Here is a 21,922-nt window from a genome sequence, read left to right as displayed (position 1 = left end):
TCTTCTTTTCTCAGATATTTGTAAAGCCTCCTTAGACAGCCATTTTGTGGAGACTCCTTAAAAAACTGGAAATAGAACTGCCCTATGATCCAGCAATCCCACTGCCGGGCATACACACTGAGGAAACCAGAATTGAAAGAGACACATGTACCCCAATGTTCATCGCAGCACTGTTTATAATAGCCAAGACATGGAAGTAACCTAGATGCCCATCAGCAGATGAATGGATAAGAAAGCTGTGGTACATATACACAATGGAGTATTACTCAGCCATTAAAAAGAATACATTTGAATCAGTTCTAATGAGGTGGATGAAACTGGAGCCTATTATACAGAGTGAAGCCAGAAAGAAATACACCAATACAGTATACTAACGCATATATATGGAATTTAGAAAGATGGTAACAATAACCCTGTGTACGAGACAGCAAAAGAGACACTGATGTATAGAACAGTCTTATGGACTCTGTGGGAGAGGGAGAGGGTGGGGAGATTTGGGAGAATGGCATTGAAACATGTATAATATCATGTATGAAACGAGTCACCGTCCAGGTTCGATGCACGATACTGGATGCTTGGGGCTGGTGCACTGGGATGACCCAGAGGGATGGTATGGGGAGGGAGGAGGGAGGAGGCTTCAGATTGGGGAACACAGGTATACCTGTGGTGGATTCATTTTGATATATGGCAAAACCAATACAATATTGTAAAGTTAAAAAATAAAATAAAATTTAAAAAAAAGAAAGAAAGAAACTGGAGCCTAATATATGGAGTGAAGTAAGCCAGAAAGAAAAACACCAATACAGTATACTAACACATATATATGGAATTTAGAAAGATGGTAACAATAACCATGTATACGAGATAGCAAAAGAGACACTGATGTATAGAACAGTCTTTTGGACTCTGTGGGAGAGGGAGAGGGTGGGATGATTTGGGAGAACAGCGTTGAAACATATATAATATCATATATGAAACGAGTCGCCAGTCCAAGTTCGATGCACGATACTGGATGCTTGGGGCTGGTGCACTGGGACGACCCAGAGGGATGGTATGGGGAGGGAGGAGGGAGGAGGGTTCAGGATGGAGAACACATGTATACCTGTGGCGGATTCATTTTGATATATGGCAAAACCAATACAATATTGTAAAGTTAAAAAATAAAATAAAAAAAGAAAGCCTTCCTCAGTGATTAGTGCAAAGAAAAAGAGGAAAACAAAAGAATCGTAAAGACTAGAGATCTCTTCAAGAAAATTAGAGATACCAAGGGAACATTTCATGCAAAGATGGGCTCAATAAAGGACAGAAATGGTATGGACCTAACAGAAGCAGAAGATATTAAGAAGAAGTGGCAAGAATACAGGAGAACTGTACAAAAAAAGATCTTCATGACCCAGATAATCACGATGGTATACTCACCCAACTACAGCCAGACATCCTGGAATGCGAAGTCAAGTGGGCCTTAGGAAGCATCACTATGAACAAAGCTAGTGGAGGTGATGGAATTCCAGTGGAGCTATTTCAAATCCTGAAAGATGATGCTGTGAAAGTGCTACACTCAATATGCCAGCAAATTTGGAAAACTCAGCAGTGGCCACAGGACTGGAAAAGGTCCGTTTTCATTCCAATCCCAAAGAAAGGCAATGCCAAAGAATGCTGAAACTACCGCACAATTGCACTCATCTCACACACTAGTAAAATAACGTTCAAAATTCTCCAAGCCAGGCTTCAACAGTATGTGAACGTTGAACTTCCAGATGTTCAAGCTGGTTTTAGAAAAGACAGAGGAACCAGAGATCAAATTGCCAACATCTGATGGATCACTGAAAAACCAAGACCTTTCCAGAAAAACATCTACTTCTGCTTTATTGACTATGCCAAAGCCTTTGACTGTGTGGATCACAATAAACTGTGGAAAATTCTTCAAGAGATGGGAATACCAGACCACCTGACCTGCCTCTTGAGAAACCTATATGCAGGTCAGGAAGCAACAGTTAGAACTGGACATGGAACAACAGACTGGTTCCAAATAGGAAAAGGAGTACATCAAGGCTGTATATTGTCACCCTGATTATTTAACTTCTATGCAGAGTACATAATGAAAAATGCTGGGCTGGAAGAAGCACAAGCTAGAATCAAGATTGCTGGGGGAAATATCAATAACCTCAGATATGCAGATGACACCACCCTTATGGTAGAAAGTGAAGAAAAACTAAAGAGCCTCTTGATGAAAGTGAAAGAGGAGAGTGACAAAATTGGCTTAAAACTCAACATTCAGAAAACTAAGATCATGGCATCCAGTACCATCACTTCATGGCAAATAGATGGGGAGACAGTGGAAACAGTGTCAGACTATTTGGGGGGGCTCCAAAATCACTGCAGATGTTGACTGCAGCCATGAAATAAAAAGATGCTTACTCCTTGGAAGGAAAGTTATAACCAATCTATTAAAAAGCAGAGACATTACTTTGCCAATAAAGGTCCATCTAGTCAAGGCTATGGTTTTTCTGGTAGTCATGTATTGATGTGAGAGCTGGACTATAAAGAAAACTGAGTGCCAAAGAATTGATGCCTTTGAACTGTGGTGTTGGAGAAGACTCTTGAGAGTCCCTTGGACTACAAGGAGATCCAACCAGTCCATCCTAAAGGAAATCAGTCCTGAATATTCATTGGAACGACTGATGTTGAAGCTGAAATTCCAATACTTTGGCCACCTGATGTGAAGAGCTGACTCATTTGAAAAGACCCTGATGCTGGGAAAGATTGAGAGCAAGAGAAGGGCACGACAGAGGATGAGATGGTAGGATGGCATCACCGACTCAATGGAGATGAGTTTGAGAAAACTCCAGGAGTTGGTGATGGACAAGGAGGCCTGGCATGCTGCAGTTCATGGGGTCGCAAAGAGTCGGACATGACTGAGTGACTGAACTGAACTGAAAAGAAGAGAAAGGAGTATAAAATGTGTTTGATGAAATTATGAAGGAAAATGTTCCAAATGTGCAAAAGGTAACAGATATCCAGGTACAGGAAGCATTGAGAGTCAATCAACAGATAAATAGATAAAGAAGATGTGGTATATGAATGCAATGGAATATTACTCTGCCATAGAAAAGAACAAATTTTGATACTTGCAAGAACACAGATGGACCTAGGGGCAATTATGCTCAGTGAAATAATGCAGAGAGAGAAAGCCAAATAGTATATGTTCTCACTAAATTTGAAATCTATAAAATATACTAATGAGTATAACAAAATAGAAAAAGATTTATCAATAAAGAGAATAACTAGTAGTTACCAGTGGGCAGAGGAATGGAGGGGAGAAAAGATAGGGTTAATGTATTAAGAGTATAAAGTACTAAACACAAAATAATAAAGTACTAAAGATATACTCTACAGAACATGGCATTTAGCCAATATTTGTAATAACTTTAAATGGAGTATAATCTATAAAAACATTGTATTACTGTGCTGTACACCTGAAACTAATATAGCAAGTCAACTTATACTTGAATAAAAATAAAATTAAATAGGTACATTTTTATAAGTTAATGTGTAAAATCTCTAAGGTACATTAAGCCAAAAAATGTAAAGAATAGAAGAGTGTACAAAATGTGATCTCTTTGATGTGATAATCATACTTTTTATAATACAGATAATATTTAATGTAATATTAGAGGTCATTTTGGCATTTTTTCATAATATCTACTAGTATACATAATTTATTGTATACACACCCACATACTGTGAATGGAAAGAATGTTGCAATATAGGGAAGTGTATTTTATAACTTTCAGAGTAATTTGAATTTTTTATATTTATATAGTATTTTTATGTTAGTCATTCATTCCTTGCTTTGTGACCCCACGGACTGTAGCCTACCAGTCTCCTCTGTTCATGGGATTTCCCAGGCAAGAATATTGGAGTGGGTTGTCATTCCCTTACTCCAGGGGATTTTCCTGACCCAGGGATCAAACCTGGGTCTCCTGCATTGCAAGCAGATTCTTTACTGTTTGAGCCACCAGGGAAATCTATGGGTGGGAAATTATGGATTATTATTCAATCTGTCATACTTTTATGTATTAAAGGTTCATAAAATAAATATTATATTCTGAAATGTCCTTCCTCTACTAAACACTTCAGTACTCCTTAAATTAGATCTCACATACTTGGGGAAGCATTACAGAGTTTACAAAACTATAAGTGATGTCTTCCATGAGCCATAACACCAAAACCAAAAATCCTCACAAAACACAAAGCAATACAAAAAACATTGAGCTAAATATGGAGTTGAAAATCCACACAGAAACCAGGCCTTCCCTGAAGGTGTGTTTAATCTGAAAACCTTGAACTTTGCTGGTTTTCAGTACCTCAGTGGGATGAGTTGGTCTGACAAGTCTAGGAGCAAAACCTGAGATGTTACACATTAAGACAGGTACCCAAAATAACTATGTTGATGGAAAGGGGGCACATAGAAAAATGTGCATGGTGGCCAAATGAAGCAAAAAGAAAGACAAGCTGTGTCTGTTAGACTTAGGTTGGTAAAGTAATCTTATCTTCCTTAATAATTCTATATCTAGCACTTCTCTCATACAGTCCTGGGATTTGACTTTTACCACACTCTCATGAAGTGAATTCAAGAGACAAAATTTTATAAAATTTTGTTTCCAGAGTAGTAGAGCTCCCTAGTACTGGCAGAAACAAAGGTTAATAATCTCAATGCAAGTTCTGAAGATTAAAGTTCCAACAAACAGCTGTAATTATTACATCTAAAAATGTGAGGAAACACAATAACCTAATCAAGAACACAGACTGCAGAATAAGATAGACACAGAGTATGGATACTAAAAATATAAGAAACAATGTATAAAACAAATACAGTCACAATGTTTAAAGAAATAATAGGAGATACAGAAAATATTATAAAGAAATGAAACAACTGAAAGTGATCAGGACTATATTTAAAGGGATACAAAATATAATCACTGAAATTTAAACTTCATTTGATGTGTTTAAATGATGAAGCAGAGCTGTTGAGAACATCAACAAACTGTAAGAGAAATATGAAAAGATTATTCATAATTCAACTCAGAATTGAAATTATGACATGAAACTATGAAAGAGAGGTTGGGTGAAATCAGTGACCAACAACAAGTCCCAACAGCCTTTAACTGGAAATCCACACAGAATAAAAAGAAGGGGGCAAAATCAACATTCTGATGCTGTAAATTTTTCAGAATTGATTTAAAAAACAATTTTTAGATATAAGAATCACTCTGAGTTAAAAAAAAAAAAAAAGAAAAACACCTTCTTTTAGTCACAGCATAGTAAACTGCAGAATATGAAAGCAAATGAGAAGATATTAAAGCACCTGAGACTTTTCACTGTCAGTGATGGAAGCCAATTGCACTGGATGACCTCTCTATGGTATATCTACAAGGATGATGAAACCACTCTCATCTAGATCTCATCATCTCGGAGAAGGCAATGGCACCCCACTCCAGTACTTTTGCCTAGAAAATCCCATGGATGGAGGAGCCTGGTGGGCTGCAGTCCATGGAGTCACTAGAGTTGGACACGACTGACCAACTTCACTTTCATTTTTCACTTTCATGCATTGGAGAAGGACATGGCAACCCACTCCAGTGTTCTTGCCTGGAGAATCCCAGGGACGGGGGAGCCTGGTGGGCTGCCATCTATGGGGTTGCACAGAGTTGGACACAACTGAAGCAACTTAGCAAGCAAGCAAGCAAGCACGATCTCATCATCTAGTGTATTGGATCCCTCCAACATCCCTTCTCCTGCCTCTGAATCCCTCCATCCTTCCCTGTGCTTTCCTATTTCCAGCTCCATCCTTCCATCATACCATAGTGTTAGCTGCTCAGTCATGTCCATCTCTTTGTGACCCCATGGACTGTAGCCTTCCAGGCTCCTTTGTCCATCGGATTCTCCAGGCAAGAATATTGGAGAGGTTGGCCATTCTCTTCTCCAAGGGATCTCCCCAGCCCAGGGATCGAACCAAAGTCTCCTGCCCTTTCAGGTGGATTCTTTACCAGCTGAGCCACCAGAAAAGTCCCCCATGGTATGGTCTATCATACCATAGATATGATATAAAGTCATTTTCTGCTTATTTCACAGCTTATGCAGATTGTCTCTTGTTGCTCCTCTACTCCTTGGATCTTTGCCTTGAATTCAGTAATTTCCACAGTCTTTGAAAAGCTGCTGCTGCTGCTGCTGCTAAGTCTCTTCAGTTGTGTCCGACTCTGTGCGACCCCATAGATGGCAGCCCACCAGGCTTCCCTGTCCTTGGGATTCTCCAGGCAAGAACACTGGAGTGGGTTGCCATTTCCTTCTCCAATGCATGAAAGTGAAAAGTGAAAGTGAAGTCGGTCAGTCGTGTCCAACTCTTCACAACCCCATGGACTGCAGCCTACCAGGATCCTCCATCCATGGGATTTTCCAGGCGAGAGTACTGGAGTGGGGTGCCATTGCCTTCTCCGTTTTGAAAGGTTAACTTTCTTTAAAGAGTTTCTGCTAATCCCTCAGTATTTACCTTCAGAGCTCTTATCTCTTGCTTTCTGTGTGTGATTTATGCCCTTTATCAACTTATAGACTGCCTGTCCCCAATTTCCCCACAAATTACCACATTTTTTAAAGTAATTAATAGGAATTAGTTTTGATATGACAATATTTTATAGAATAGCAAGTATTGGAGAACTTTTGATTAGTAACTGGTCCAAAGTCATATTCCAACAAAAGAAGCCAGGTGGCCTGAATTACCAGGTGGCCTGATTGGTTCTGGGTGAGCCTCTGTAGGAAAGGCTGAAATGAAAGCAGGGGCCATGAAAGTTATCATCTAATAAGAGCAGTATAGTAGCATCAGACCTGGAAATGCTGTCCCCTGGTGTGTGTGCTCTGGCTCTCTCCTGAAAGCATAAGGGATTAAACACAGAGGAATTATACAGACATAAGCTAGACAAAAGCATTACTAAAGTTCTAGTGACTATATTCTTTGGTCAAAGTATAAAATTTTGTAGAGCAGAACAAATCTGATTCCATATCACATCTGTTTCTTTTGCTTTAATCTTTGTAGCCTATTGTTTTTGCTACAAGTCAGTCATTAAAGGGATGTTGCCTATACCTTTGGAGAAGGAAATGGCAACCCACTCCAGTCTTCTTATCTGGAAAATCCCATGGACACAGGAAACTGGTGGGCTATAGTCTACAGTCACAAAGAGTCAAGCATGACTGAAGCAACTTATATACCTTAAAGTATACATAATGACCCATCTCTGGAATTCCTGCCTCCCCATGTCTTAGTATTAAGCAGAAATACCTTTGTTTAAGCTCACAGCAAACATTCTCATCAAGCCCACTTATGAATGGATGCAGAAAGGAAGAAATTAGAACTAGGAAATATTTGCAACAACTTAGTCTTTTAAACTTTACCTCCTTACCCCCTTCCCCCTTTTGCTCTATAAAAGAAACTAGCATCCAAACCCCAGCAAGATGGTTCTTTGAGACACTAGTCCAGCATCTTCTTAGAAAGCTGGCTTTTTTAATAAAACATTTATTTCTTGCCCCCCAAATTTTTCTCTCCATATATTGGCCTGTCATTTGGCAAGCAGTATGAGCTTGGACTCAGTAACAAAATCTCCTGCTTCCCAGAAAGCAGGGTGGTGTAGGAATAATGACAAATTTAACTTATAAACCATGTTCTGTGCTAAGTCACTTCAGTCATGTCCAACTCTTTGCAACCCCGTGGACTGTAGCCCTCCAGGCTCCTCTGTCCATGGGATTCTCCAGGCAAGAATACTGGAGTGGTTTGCCATGCCCTCCTCCAGGGGATCTTCCCCACCCAGGGATGGAACCAGCGTCTCTTATGTCTCCTGCACTGGCAGGCAGGTTCTCTACCACTAGTGCCATGTGGGAAGCCCTTACTTGCTATCTGAAATCCTCATTCTATTCTTCAACTTCTCTGAACACAATTTTCTCATCTGTAAAATTGTGTATGAGGACATTTTCTGAAGAGAAATGATATAAGACATTAAAAATATCTGACATACTCTCTCCCCGGCAAACTGATTACCAACTTTTGCTGATCCTCCAATACTTCTCTGCCAGTTTATAAGTTCGATACCCCAATCTACTACCTTATCAGTTACTAATGTTTAGCTTTATTTCCTGGACCCTGATATTCTTTAGAGATTCATTCAAGAGTTTTCTTTGTTTTTTTTTTGTTTGTTTGTTTTTTGTTTTTTTAAATTTTATTTTATTTTTAAACTTTACATAATTGTATTAGTTTTGCCAACCTGAGTATTTTAAATGCAAGTAAATGCAAGTAATTAATCCTTGAAGTGACAGTGTCCCTTGTATGACACCAGAGAGTAGATTTTGAAAAGTAATTGTAAACTGGATATTGCATTAAATAGGCTAAAAATTTTGTTGAAATCAGTAAAGGATGGAATCTCTATTGTATAGAACAGAATAGGATGAAAGAAAATAAATATCAAAGTTATCTAGAACCTCAAATAGTAAAGAGATGGGGGAGAGGGATACCCATTACATATCTCTATTCAAACTATGACTCCTTGTGTTTCACCAAGATGAAGGCAATTAGGAATATTATTTCACTCCCTACAGAAAAGGTGATGAATCTGAAGAACTAATCTGAGAGACCTTAGCTATGACTATGTATTATCAGAGGAGAAGACTAACTAGCACAAGATTGATAATCCTGCATGTAGCCAAGAATATGTCCTCTTGACTAAATAGGAGAAAATATCCAAAATAGATAGGACTCACTGGGGCTATGTCTGCAATAACAAAGAGGTGTGATTATAAGGATATAGGTCAAATAGACCAATTATGCTAAAGTAGCAACTCCCAAATATGAGATAGAAAGAATTAAATTCTTTCTCATAAGACACGGACCATGAAAACTGGGTGAGCGGAAGACTCTGCTTCTTCCTCAGGGACTCCGGCTGGTGAAGTTTCCATCTACCATCAGGCGATCTGCACACACCTTTATAGCTTGTGCAAAGGGAAAGCTGTTCAGTGTATTCCTCTTCACATATTATTCACTTGGATATTTGTTAATTTGATGACTTAAAACTGAAGTGGTACTGCTATCTTTTTAAAGTCACATACCACATGTCACTTCCACTTTTTCTTAACCAAAGCAAATTATCTGAGCATGCTTAAATTACAAAGGGGCAGAAAATAAGCTGAAGCTCCGATACTTTGGCCAAGGTATGGGAGCTCTATTATTTGCCTCGAAAAAGTGGTAAAGCTGGGTATTTATGAGAGCCCTCATGACTAACTTGCAATCTCATAAAACTATAAATATAAGTAAATGTATAAGCTATTAAGGACAAAATCATTCTACTTGGAAATAAAATTAGAGTTACATGAGAAATTCTGGGAGAGAAGGGCATATTTCAAGAACTGCCTGTGCAACCATATTGATCTTCAAATATGGAAGAAAAAGAATTATTCACTATATCTTTGGATGGTTAGGAAATATGCCCTTTCTCCAAAAATTTCTTCAGGAAATACCTCCAGATATTGAAGGCTGAATTTCAGAAAGAATTTTTGAGCAGGGATGTTGTTGATGAAAATGGGTGCTGACAGATCCATTAACTGAAGAGGTCAGTAAACCTCTGACAGAGGGTCAGAAAACCCTGACAGCAATGTCTGCAGCACCTTAGAATTATCTAAGTGTTGAAACAAACATACTACACGAAATACACAATATAAAAGTCCATAGCAATGTTTTCATGGTTCTAGTTAGATTAATAGGATACTGAGGACTGAAAAGATAAAATCATAAAATACAGTACTTCTCTTTCCCATATAATCAGGTCCATAGTCATCATGGGCTATTTGAGGTATACAAAAGATTAATAGCAGCCTGAAAAGTTTTAAGATAAGCAATACTATTCATATATATATATATATATATATATATGTATATATATGCTACAAATTCACTCAATTTTTAATTTAAAACAATCATGATTAATCCAATAAAAGATAAAAAGCTGAATAAAACCAAGTACCAGTACATTTTATACAGATAAAAGGAGAGATGCAATCTACCATATCCTTCTACTTCTCTGTATATTCATTCTTTTAATTTTTGAGAGTTTGACATTGAAACTCCAACTAAAAATCTTTATCTACTTAAAAAATAATTGTAATATATAGTGGAACTATATGTAATCTTGTTCTGTATTTTCCAAGTCTCCTGCAAATATGTTCCCATACTTTAATAATTAAATTTTTTTTTTAAAAAAGAGACATAAAAAAAAACTGAAAGGTAGGATGTAGAATCAAGAGTATGATTCCAAAATTAAAGTAAGTTTTTCCATATGCAAAAGACATGCTTAAAGTAAAATCCAAAGGCTAAAATTTAAAAAAGTAGACAAAATTTTCTGCTTGATATAAATATTGCCACCATTCTTTTCCTCCTGTTTTGTAAGTAGGCAAAATTTATGGGAAATATTTTAAGGTGAAATAAGAAAGAAGATTTAAATAATGATGAAAGGCACAGACATACTGAATCTATATACATCTATATAAATAGATATATCCAACAAATAGCAAGGTATTCCAATATATAAAGAGAAAATTCTGTTATGAATACTAGGAATAATGAAAAAACACAACGGTAGTGATGTTTTAATTCACTGCTATTATTATATGGCAGTTAAATAAAAGTAGAGATACAGGACCTCTGTAGATCAAACAGTAAAGAATCTGTCTGCAACGCAGGAAACCCACATTCAACCCCTGGGTTGGGAAGATCCTCTGGAGAAGGGAACGTCAATCCACTCCAGTATTCTTGCCTGGAGAATCCCATGGACAGAGGAGCCTGGCGGACGATGGTCCATGGGATCTCAAACAGTCGGACATAACTAAGCGAGTAACACTACTTCTACTACTACTACTAGAGATACGGGAAATTAGTAATATATAAATTATGGGAGTTGGTTCCATTATATGTCTTTTTCTACTTTTCTTATTTTTCTTTGCATCAGCTAATGAGCTTAAGTTAGCTGAGAGTTTTGAGCCATAGCAGAGCTTTTGAGGGCATAATGACTTACAATTTAGCTAATAATAGTATCAGCACCCTTTTCATGCATGGCAGAAATCTCTGAAGCCACAGTCTTAAAAATTATCTCATAATTCAAGATATACATCCTTGGATATGCCCACTGAAATAATTTCAACATTGTTTAATCAACATTCTGCTCTTTTCCCTGTCCACATTTTAATTAACCAGCTGTCTTTTTTCTTTATTCTGATTTTTTCTTTTACAATTTGTTTATTACATTATTTGCTTATAATCTTGGACTGAACTGATTCCTTAGAAAATAGTTTCTAAAAGCATGAAGAAATAGCATCCTATCTTTCAAGAAGATAATCCAAGTTCATTCTCAGGAAAACTAGACAGCCAAAGGCATTGATGGACTTGATGTCCTGCTGTCTTAAACAGAATTGTTGTTTTGTGATGAAAAAGTCAAATACACTGCATTTAGTCTCAGTAAATTCACTCTAGTCTAAATATGTTAGATTCAAACTTCTCATGTGTGGAAAAAGGTAATTAATGTACTATAAATGAATGAATATAAACTAAGTTGTTGGAATTCATAATGAAGAATGAAATTAAGGACTTAATTCTGCTTCTTAGCAGTGAAATGAATATTAGTCAGTTGGATTATTTTTCAGTTGAAGTTTTACAAAAGTGCAAACTAGGAAACACAAACTAAACCAAATTATAAATCATGTGAAAAATATAAATGCAAATTTAGTTTGAGAAAGTAAACTAATATTTGATTGACTGAAACATGAGCATGGAAGATTGTGATTTTTAATTCCTTAAGTGTCATAAGTTGAGTGGCAATACATGTTTTTATTTCAGTGAAAATTTGTTTCTATGATGATCAACCCTATCTTAGCAGTTATAAAATCTAATCCCTCATTTTTCACATACAGAGTCACCTGGAGAAGTACCTTCTTCAAGGCCATACTACCAGCACAGAGACTGGGACTTGGGCATCAGTCCTTTTCTTTCCAGATATCTGAAGATCACTGTCATCTCTTACTATCTGACTTGTCAGACATATTTGGGACTAGTAAATTTTAAAACGACCTTTGGAAATATCAGAACTGTATTTTATCAGAAACATGCAATGGGGACTATTCATGAAGAAATGCAGAAAGAGTGTTAGTTTTGGAATTTCCAAAGATGGAAAAAAGAAGAGGAAAGGAAGAATAAAAGTCTGACCTGGAGAAGGAGCTCAGTGTGCTCAGTCACTCGTGTCCGACTCTTTGCAACCCCATGGACTGGAGCCCACTAGGCTCCTCTGCCCATGGGATTCTCCAGGGAAGAATACTGGAGTGGGTTGTCACTTCCTCCCTCGGGGATCTTTCCGACCCAGGTATTAAGGGCCAGACTGGGAGAGCTCCTATGAGGACTAAGGAGGAAAAACCATGTAACATCTGGATCAGGACATGACAGGTCTCAAAGTCAGGAATTTATGAAGGAAAAGGCAGACGGTATCTTCTACCTGATGGTGCAGGCAGGAAATGAGGCAGAAAGGGGTGCTGCCTGCCAAACTCGTAAGTTAGGGTTGCACAAAAGTGCTCTGCAGAGGAAAGAAGTGGCAGTTGTTCTTTGATGGATGTGGTGAGGCTGCTAGCTAGATGGCCATGTCCTAGAAAGGTATGCTAGCACAAAAGCCAGTAAGGAGTTAGAAGTGACATGACTGTGTGATGGTATTTTCATGCAAGGAGGAATAAATAACATCAATTTGGGCTTCTCTGGTGAATCAGACGGTAAAGAATCCACCTGCAATGGGTTTGATCTCTAGGTGGGGAAGATCCCTTGGAGAAGGGAATAGCAACCCATTCCAGTATTCTTGCCTGGAGAATACCATGGACAGAGGAGCCCTGGGCGTTACAGTCCATGGGGTCACTAAGAATCCGACAGCACTGAGTGACTTAACACTTTCACTTTCAGGATTATTTTAGGATTAGGATCACTGAAATGAATAACAATACTGCCTTCAGTGTTGGGAGTTTTCTGACTTGTTATGTGAATTTGAGACAAGGCCTGAAGAAGTGTGTCTGATATTGTGGGTTCATGGTAAGGCACTCAAATACACAGGTTCCCCCCCTCCCCGCCCACCCGCTACCCCACCACCACCCCGTGCCCCGTGAATTCATTGCTCTGAAGGGTGGGGAGAGTGGTGGAGGAAGGGGAGGATTCCTATTGGCTGACCAACCCACTTTGAGGAATATCAGTCACTTAAGTCCGCAGGAAAGTCCCTGGATTTTCCATCCTTTGTTTTAGGTACAGACTGAGTTTATGTATGTTCTCAATTAAGTGTCAGGAAGAGAGATTCATATGAGAAGGATTCACACAGAGAAACATACAAATAAACTCACAGAAGAGGCCACATAGAGATTCAGACACCCAAAGAGTAAACCTACTGAGACACAGACAGACAGGCAAAGAGATGTACCCTCACAGACATAAACACACAGACATGCTTCGCATACAGACACAGGGACATAGAAGAGAGAAAGAGAGATAAGCAGAGAGACAATGAGAGACAACGAGAAACAGAAAGGGAGACTCACAGACATAGACATGAAAACTTACATGGCAAGACAGAAATACGCACGGAGAGACAGGGATACAGGCAATTCACACACAGAGGCACACATAGAAAGATACAACAGGAAGAGATACAGGCAGAGAGAATCACATCAAGATCCACAAAGCTGTGCATGCCAGGACTTCAGTCACACCTGCCTCATCAGAATCGCCAGGGCTGAAGTCAGAAACAGGTGGTTTTAAAGACCTGCAAAGAAATTTCTCTGGAAATCTTTTGTATTAAATCTCCGTCACTCCCAAAGTAATGTGTCTATCAGCTATTTCTCTCAATCTAAAAGGGTCTTACCAGTATGCTAGAAATTTGTTACGGTTTTTCAACAATTTAGTTTGTCACTTCTGCCCCATTTTAGGATTTCTTCTTTCTGCCAAATTGATTTATAACTTAATTATTTTTCACTTAGGCTTTTTAAATCTCATTTATTTTACCTTTGTAATATTTTAGGTTCTCAGGTTTTACCTTCACCAACCTTTATGATTTTTGTTTCCATTCTTTTAAAATGTTGTAGCATTACATTTACCTCAATTCATAGGCTAGCTCTTTTTATTCTCAGCTGTGAATTATTAAATTAAGTGGAACAACTTTGATAGCAAGCACTAAAAATTCATGTCAAACTGGCTTAAACAGTAAAAACACTTATAGACTCTCATACCTGGAAATCCATAGGTCAGGTAGGTTTTAGGACCTACTTAATTCAATGGCTCTGTCTCCATTCCCCTGTGATTCTTGGAGAGGCATGAGGGAGTCAGAATATTTCTTTGGTCCTCTTCAAGCTGGTGATCAGATGGCTACAGTATCCCTTGTATTTCTGCCAATAGCCAGCAAGAGACAGCACTGAAGGCTTTCCTTTAAGTAGAAAGGAAAATTTCCCAGAATCCCCTTTTCAAAATCCCCCTTACATTTCATTGGCCCAGATCCAGTTTTGTGCTCTTTCCTGAACCTATCTCTGCAACCAAGTAATACCTACTCTGTTTATTACAGGTGTAGCGGCTTCAACCAATCACTGGCAGGGGAATGGGATTTTTAACTGACTTAGACTAATTATAGCTCACACCTGAGCTGGGGTCACCCTTCAAAACAAGGGTGCTACAATTCAGAAGAGAGAGAGACACCAGAAGGAAAACTAAGGTGTTAGCAGGAAAAGGGGAAAGGTTCCCAGCCAGCTTCTGGGTAAGCAATCAATAATATCCATTATCATCATCATGCATACTAAGTTCCTTCAGTCGTCTCCGACTCTTTGTGACCCTATGGCAGGCGGGTTCTTTACCACTAGTGCCACCTGGGAAGCCCCATTATTATCATGCTGCTGCTGCTGCTGCTAAGTCGCATCAGACTCTGTGCAACCCCATAGACGGCAGCCCACCAGGCTCCCCCATTCCTGGTCATCATAGTCACCTTTATTTTTCCACAAATTGTAACACAAATAAAAATCCCAGGTGCTTCACATTTATTCTGCTTTTCAAAAAAAAAAAAATTAAAGCGATAGTTCTGACCACCCTCTGATTTTTAATTTTGTTGGTTTTTGTTTTTGTTTTTTTTTCAACTAGGAAATTGAGAAATCTGGTAAACTCTTGCCTCCTCCATGAAATCTGCCCTGACTCGTAATTCCCAGGCAGCATTAAGGACACTCTTTCATGATGCTTCATTTATCTTTTGGTCAGAGTGTCCATTCATTTATATTATGTTTATAGAGTGTGCTAGGCTGGGACTGCATGGGGGAGGGACAAGACTATTCATCGTGGAAGGCCCCATTAGGGTCCTAGAATATATTAAGGACACAATGAACATTTACTGAGTTAATTTAAATAGCAGACAATTAGATTGTTTTGGGAGCATATTCACTGGCATAAAAAATATTGTAAAGGATGATTTCAGCTCATGATTTTGAGGAAAACTCACTGCTTTAAACTACTTAGGGAGACTGTCAAGATTTTAACAACTTATAATAAAATCCTACCAAAAACCCTCCTAAAATTGAGAAACAACTTTACAATATAAGAATGATAAGCTAGGGAAGACTATATTGCTATAGTGTATTATACATCCTTAAGTCAAAAATCATGATTTTCATTCATAGATCTCTCAGATGCACTTTTTAACATTTCATTAAACACCTAAGAAAAAATTCAAAACAAAAATAATAGTTCACTTTATATTTTGTATCTCTATATGAAAATGCAATATTACATATGCACATAAATATATAATTATAGATATAATTTTTAAAATATATTTTAAATAACTTTCTGACATTTGCTTTATTAGTTGGTAGGCCGGTTATCAGAGTCATCTTCCACTGTATTATTTATGTTTTGGATTTTTTTCTTAGGTGTTTTAATGAAATGTTAAGAAGTACATTTGAGAGAACTACTGGTTAGAAAACAATAACTTGTATATAAACAAAGTCTTAGGGCTTCCCTGTGGCTCAGCTGGTAAAGAATCCACCTGCAACACGGGAGACCTGGGTTCGATCCCTGGATTGGGAAGATTCCCTGGAGAAAGGAAAGGCTACCCACTGCAGTATGTTGGCCTGGAGAATTCCATGGACTGAATAAGCCATGGGTCGCAAACAGTCAGACACGACTGAATGACTTTCACTTCACTTTCAAACAAAGTCAAGAATCACCATTTACCTGTCACTCTAGAAATAGTTTAATGCTAATTTTGTAAAACAAAAATTTTAAATAATTCAAATAAGATTCAAATAGGACTATAGACTCCGGCTATCTGACGGTAGATACTGTGGATGGATGACCTTCCTATCTGTTCCACCTTCCTTCTATGGGACTTTCCTATACAGAGACCAGAGAGCATTTCCAGACTCCTTCACAGCTAAAGGGGCTTCCCTGGTGACTCAGATGGTAAAGAATCTGCCTGCAATGCAGGAGACCCTAGATTGATTCCTGGGTCAGGAAGATCCCCTGGAGAAGGGGTAGGCAACCCACTCCAGTATTCTTGCCTGGAGAAGTCCATGGATAGAGGAGCCTGGTGGGCTACAATCCATGGGGTCACAAAAGAGTCAGACACAACTGAGTGACTAACACTATTACTACTCACAGCTAAAGGATAAAAATTAGCTCTTGCCCAACAAATAAGAGCACTGAAATTTTGGAAAGTGGAAGTGAATTAGAGGTTCTCTCTAGCCTCCTTTTCAGTTTTAGCTACTGGCAAATAGGGTTGTGGAGACACAGGACTTTCCTGCATCAGGACCCCGGCGTCCTGTCCCTAGTTTTTGAGACGATGTGGTGGCAGCGGTAGCAGCTGGGACGGCAGGAGGTTCCTGATCCCGTGTTCCTACGTGTTGGCTATCAGCTCAGGCATCACACTCGCAAACTATTTCCAAGGTTATTTCAGTGAGGGTAGGTCCTCTGTTGGTTCAGTTCTCCAGTGTTCAGAACATCATTCCCAGGTGGAAGTTGGCTTCTCTAGAAATTCTCACCATTTTACATCAAAAGCTGTGTTACTTTCTATATTCTCTATAAGATGTTGACAGAGCCTATCAGAAACAAGAAGATTAGAAAAAAGAAAATGTGGGAAACATGATAAAATAACAATGCATAGAATCAGAAAATATTAGGTGAAATAACAGAAAGAAGACGAAATATAGGAATGATGGTAGTTATTCCCTCCTTTAAAAATGAAACATACTCCTATAATGAGTGAAATTAATTTATAAATGTTGATGATTGCAAGAAACCTATCTATAACTGTGGATGTAACAAAAATGTCAAGAGTAGAATGATAAGCAAAAATGTCCTTGGTAAAAAGAGAAAAAAGACAAAGTTTCTTTGCATTCATTCTAGAGTGGTTGCAGTGTTAATATCAAAGAAAATGGAATTCAATTTCAAAAGTGTTAAATAGAAAAAAATAATATTATATATTTGATGGAAATAGGAGTCATGAACATTGAGATGCAAAAAACTGATTCTAACAAAATGGAGGTCAATCATGTTTTGTGAAAATTCAGTTCCTTAAAACTCTACAATAGTTTTATGTCAAATAATTTGAATAGTTCTATGTCAAATAGTTTACGTCAATATATAAACAGTTTATGTCAAACAGTTAGAAAGGTGCCATAGCTCTCTAACCTCCTTCACTTAATACAAGCATTCCTAATCATTGACTCAACATTGTTGATTAAAAACATCAACACGCTCAGATGCAAAATGAAATTCTTAAACCTTGAAAAAAAGTGTAGCATTTCATGAAGTACATGACAGTAATTTGACAATGTTTATTTTAGACTATATTATATTTTGATATCTTATAAATGTTTTGTGAGGAATTCTGATTGCCTTTATAATCAGCCAGCAATAAATTTTTTTAAAAAAAGCCATTGGGGAACAATGTTAATTGCTTATTTCTGAATTTTAATTCTTATTTCAATATTTGTATCTTTTCCAAAATTTCCACAGTATTTTTATTACTTTTATATCAGAAAATTTATATTTTAAAGACCACATAGGTTTAACATACCACACATTATCATTATGCATCATAGTGACCTTAGTAACAATTTTTAGCATCCTTTGAATAATTTAAATAATACAGGTTATATTTCTGTTACATTATTATTGTCTTTGCCACTTAACTTATTCCAACTGATCTCATATGCCTTTAGGACATCATTTTTGTACCTTTTTCCTCAGAGAAAGAAGGATGAAATATCTCATTGGTCTTTATAAATACCATTTAAATAGTATAATTCTGCACCTCCATTTCTCCTCCACCCTTTGAGTTACCATTCTGCCAGGTTGAAAGACGACAAAACCACATTTCGTAAAATTAAATTCCCCATTGACCACCTGAACAGTTCAGATGGAATGTTTAGTATCCATCCCCTCTCTGCATTCTAACCAGGCAATGAATTTTCTGTAACACTGACTTTTTTTTTTTTCTCAACAAGATCCATGCTGCTCTGCCTCAATGTCCTGGGAGTCATTAAAGCCTCTTTAAAAAATTCAAGACTCTCCTTCTGGCATTTTGTAATTATCATCCACAGGCCATGCATGCTCACAGCTTCCCCTTTCTCACAAACTCCTGCCTAACTACCAATGCTGAGAACAAACAGAACAATGTAACAATTATTTACAGTCAAGTTTCTCTCACACTCGCTTGGCATTTTAAATTTTTCATGACTGATGCTAGTAAATGGGCTGTATTTAGGGGTAATTAATATTTATGTGTGGAACGGGGAGAACAGAAATAGGCTAATCCTTGGAGAACTTTCACAGTGAAGAATCTTGGCTGTCTCAGGGCTGCAAATATGTTGAGCTGAAAAGTTCCCAGGTGTTTACTTTCCATCTGTTTAAAAAACAAAAAAATCTTTTAACACTTCACACCTGTTTTAAGATTACTTTTCAATCAAAGCAAGATGGATCAAGTAAAAGATTTCATGGAATCTCCTTATTTCCTTCATTTTAGGTTAGATATAGGGTAGCAAATAGGATTTAACTCATCCCCAAATCAAAATAAGGTGAAGTGAAATGTTAGTTGCTCAGTCATGCTCTACTCTTTGCAACCCCATGGACAGTAGCCCACCAGGCTCCCCATCCATGGAATTTCCCAGGCAAAAATGCTGGAATAGGCTGCTGTTTATTTCTCCAGGGAATCTTCCTGACCCAGGAATCAAACCCAGGTCTCCTGCATTGCAGGCAGATTCTTTACCAGCTGAGCCACCAGGGATAACTTCAAAATACATGGGTGCTGTTCAAATCATAATCATAATTCATATGGATTCAATCAAATGTGGTAAGTATAGACATCATCATGAGGGCATATCTGACCCCCCATGTCGGTTGGCACCTCAGCCAGCTGGCATGAGTAGAGAGAGCCAGATTCTGCTAACCAGTCCAGGTACATTTGGGAGCAGAGGCATGTAGTATGACTGAGATCTCAAAGGAGTACAGACTATTTTGATATTATATTGTTATGGAAAACACTGACTGAAACCTCCCACCCTGGCCAGCAACCATAACTATTTGCATTAGTTATTTTATGTCAGGAGGTCTTGGTTCAGTTCAGTTCAGTTCAGTCCAGTCGCTCAGTCGTGTCCAACTCTTTGCAACCCCCATGAACCACAGCACACCGGGCCTCTCTGTCCATCACCAACTCCCGGAGTCCACCCAAACCCATGTCCATTGAGTCCGTGATGCCATCCAACCATCGCATCCTCTGTCGTCCCCTTCTCCTCCTGCCCCCAGTCTTTCCCAGCATCAGGGTCTTTTCAAATGAGTCAGCTCTTCGCATGAGGTGGCCAAAGTATTGGAGTTTCCATCTTGGTAAGAAACATAAAACTAACAAGCCACCAGAGGGCAGAAGAATTTGGGAAAGGTCCAAAGGAGGCGTCACATGTCATACCAACCTCCCAGAATCCTCCTCGCTGGTATCCATCTTGGCTGAGCAATGTGTGTGCCCTCAGGAAGGACCCTGAGTCAGAATGTCTGGCCAGACCCTATCACCATAAAACCTGAGACTCTGAGCCACATGGCAGAGCAGTTCTCCTGCGTTCCTTTACCCTCTGCCCAAGTTCTGCTTCCCAATAAAGTCACTTGTTTTGTCAGCATGCGTGTGTGTCTCCTCAGACAATTCCTTTCTGAGTGTTAGACCAGAGCCCACTCTTGGGCCCTGGAAGGGCTCCTCCTTTCTGCAACAATATCAGTATGATTGCTGAGTCACTATCAGTTAATATTTTTTCTGGGTATTTAGGACATGACCTTTGAAACTGGGGAATAAATTGCCTAAAACGAAGCTCTCCAAAACAACTTTTCGGCAGAGTTCCAGTAGGATCCTTCAGTCTCTCTAACTCCAGTCAGGCCTCTTCTCTACAATCCACATTAGACACACAGCAAAACGCAAGCACCTCTGATTCCTTCTCTTCGTTCTACTTGGTACATCTCTCTTCATGCTGTCCCCATTGCTGAATCTCCTTTGAACTGTACTAAATCGCCCTTGTCCTTCCTTACGTATCAAGAATTTTAAAAACCTCATGCCACATACAACAGTTACCACTGTTTTCAAGAGGTAGGACACATCCCATGAGAATCCGCCTAAGTCCAAGCAATGCCTGGAGTCCTCAGATGCTGTTCCATATGAACTTTTCAGAAAGACAAGTTATCTGTGTTACACTATTGTGTTTGTGTCTAATCTGTCCTATTATAGGGGAATGGGGTTTTTCCCAGCTGTCCTGGGCATATCACCACCATTCACAATGAGGTTTCTATGGAGTAATCTCTTCTCTCAAACAGCCAGTTTACACTAGGACATTTGGAACTGTATCTATTGATAAATTGGGATTTGTCTTTACTACAGGGCCAGACATACTTCAAAACCCTCCTCCGCTCAGTCCTCTCTCCAATTCAATATCCAATTTATCTTCAGAGGCTATCATAATGCCCAGAACAGAGGACGGACTTAATAAATGTTAAATGAAAGAACAAACCCTATAGTGCTTTTAAAATTGAAATGAAGTATCTGACAACTAGCTCTGACTTTTTAATAGTGTTAATACTCAGGATTCCTTCAATTACAAATAATAGCAATTCTCTCTGAACTAGCTTAGGCAAAAGGATAAATTTACTATGAGGCTCTGACAACTATGGAATGAGAGGCAGTTGTTACTTAGGGACCCAAGGGCCACCAAGATTGTCTCTTCATGTCTCCCAGTGTGTTGGCTTCATTATCTCAGACCAGCTTGCTTCACATTGCAGGGCATATGGCTGCCAGCCAAGCAGGATTGGCATTCCTCCCTTTTGTTCCTCAGAAAGGAATCTGATTCACTCATCTTGGGTCATATGCTCATCCAAGATCAGTCATGATAATTGGTCCTTAATGTGTTTAATTGCTTTTTCTCTCCTACTTTCCAAGACTTCAATTGCCTACTTAGCAAATAAATGAATGAAAACTGATAGATTAAAAGCAGTACATTCCAACTGACTTCTTTCCTGACATCATTTCCCTCTTCTGAATTCACTGTCCATTAATAACACCGTACTTTTAATAGTCTCCTGGGCACTTGGACTGGAAATCTATCTGTTTGTCCCAAATTGAATTAGGTTCTAAGTCATTAGTTTTTATTTCTACCAGGCCTTTCCATATCTCATTCCTCATTTTTCTTCTCATTCCTGCCTCCCTATTTCAAGTATATTTTACCCTCTTCCTAGACTAATGGAATAATAGCCTTCTCATTAGGTATCATACTCCCATCCTTTATTGTAACCTAGGCTTCACATGGCTGTCAG

General features: G+C 38.5%; 1 long non-coding RNA gene across 13 annotated transcripts in view; it reads right to left on the bottom strand.

The window, feature by feature from the left end:
- LOC129649869 (uncharacterized) overlaps window positions 1-21,922 on the bottom strand; it is a 326,398-nt gene that overhangs the window by 5,238 nt on the left and 299,238 nt on the right. For 10 of the 13 annotated variants that reach the window (XR_008713323.1, XR_008713324.1, XR_008713326.1 and 7 more), the window contains one exon: window positions 14,335-14,490. This is a non-coding gene — a long non-coding RNA (uncharacterized LOC129649869). The other 3 variants (XR_008713325.1, XR_008713320.1, XR_008713321.1) reach the window with 3 other exon arrangements.

The sequence above is a fragment of the Bubalus kerabau genome, chromosome 4 (assembly GCF_029407905.1).
Source record: "Bubalus kerabau isolate K-KA32 ecotype Philippines breed swamp buffalo chromosome 4, PCC_UOA_SB_1v2, whole genome shotgun sequence".
In the NCBI taxonomy this organism is placed as follows: Eukaryota; Metazoa; Chordata; class Mammalia; order Artiodactyla; family Bovidae; genus Bubalus; species Bubalus kerabau.
Note: the sequence above shows the minus strand (reverse complement) of the source record. Positions and strands in the feature narration are given on the sequence as shown.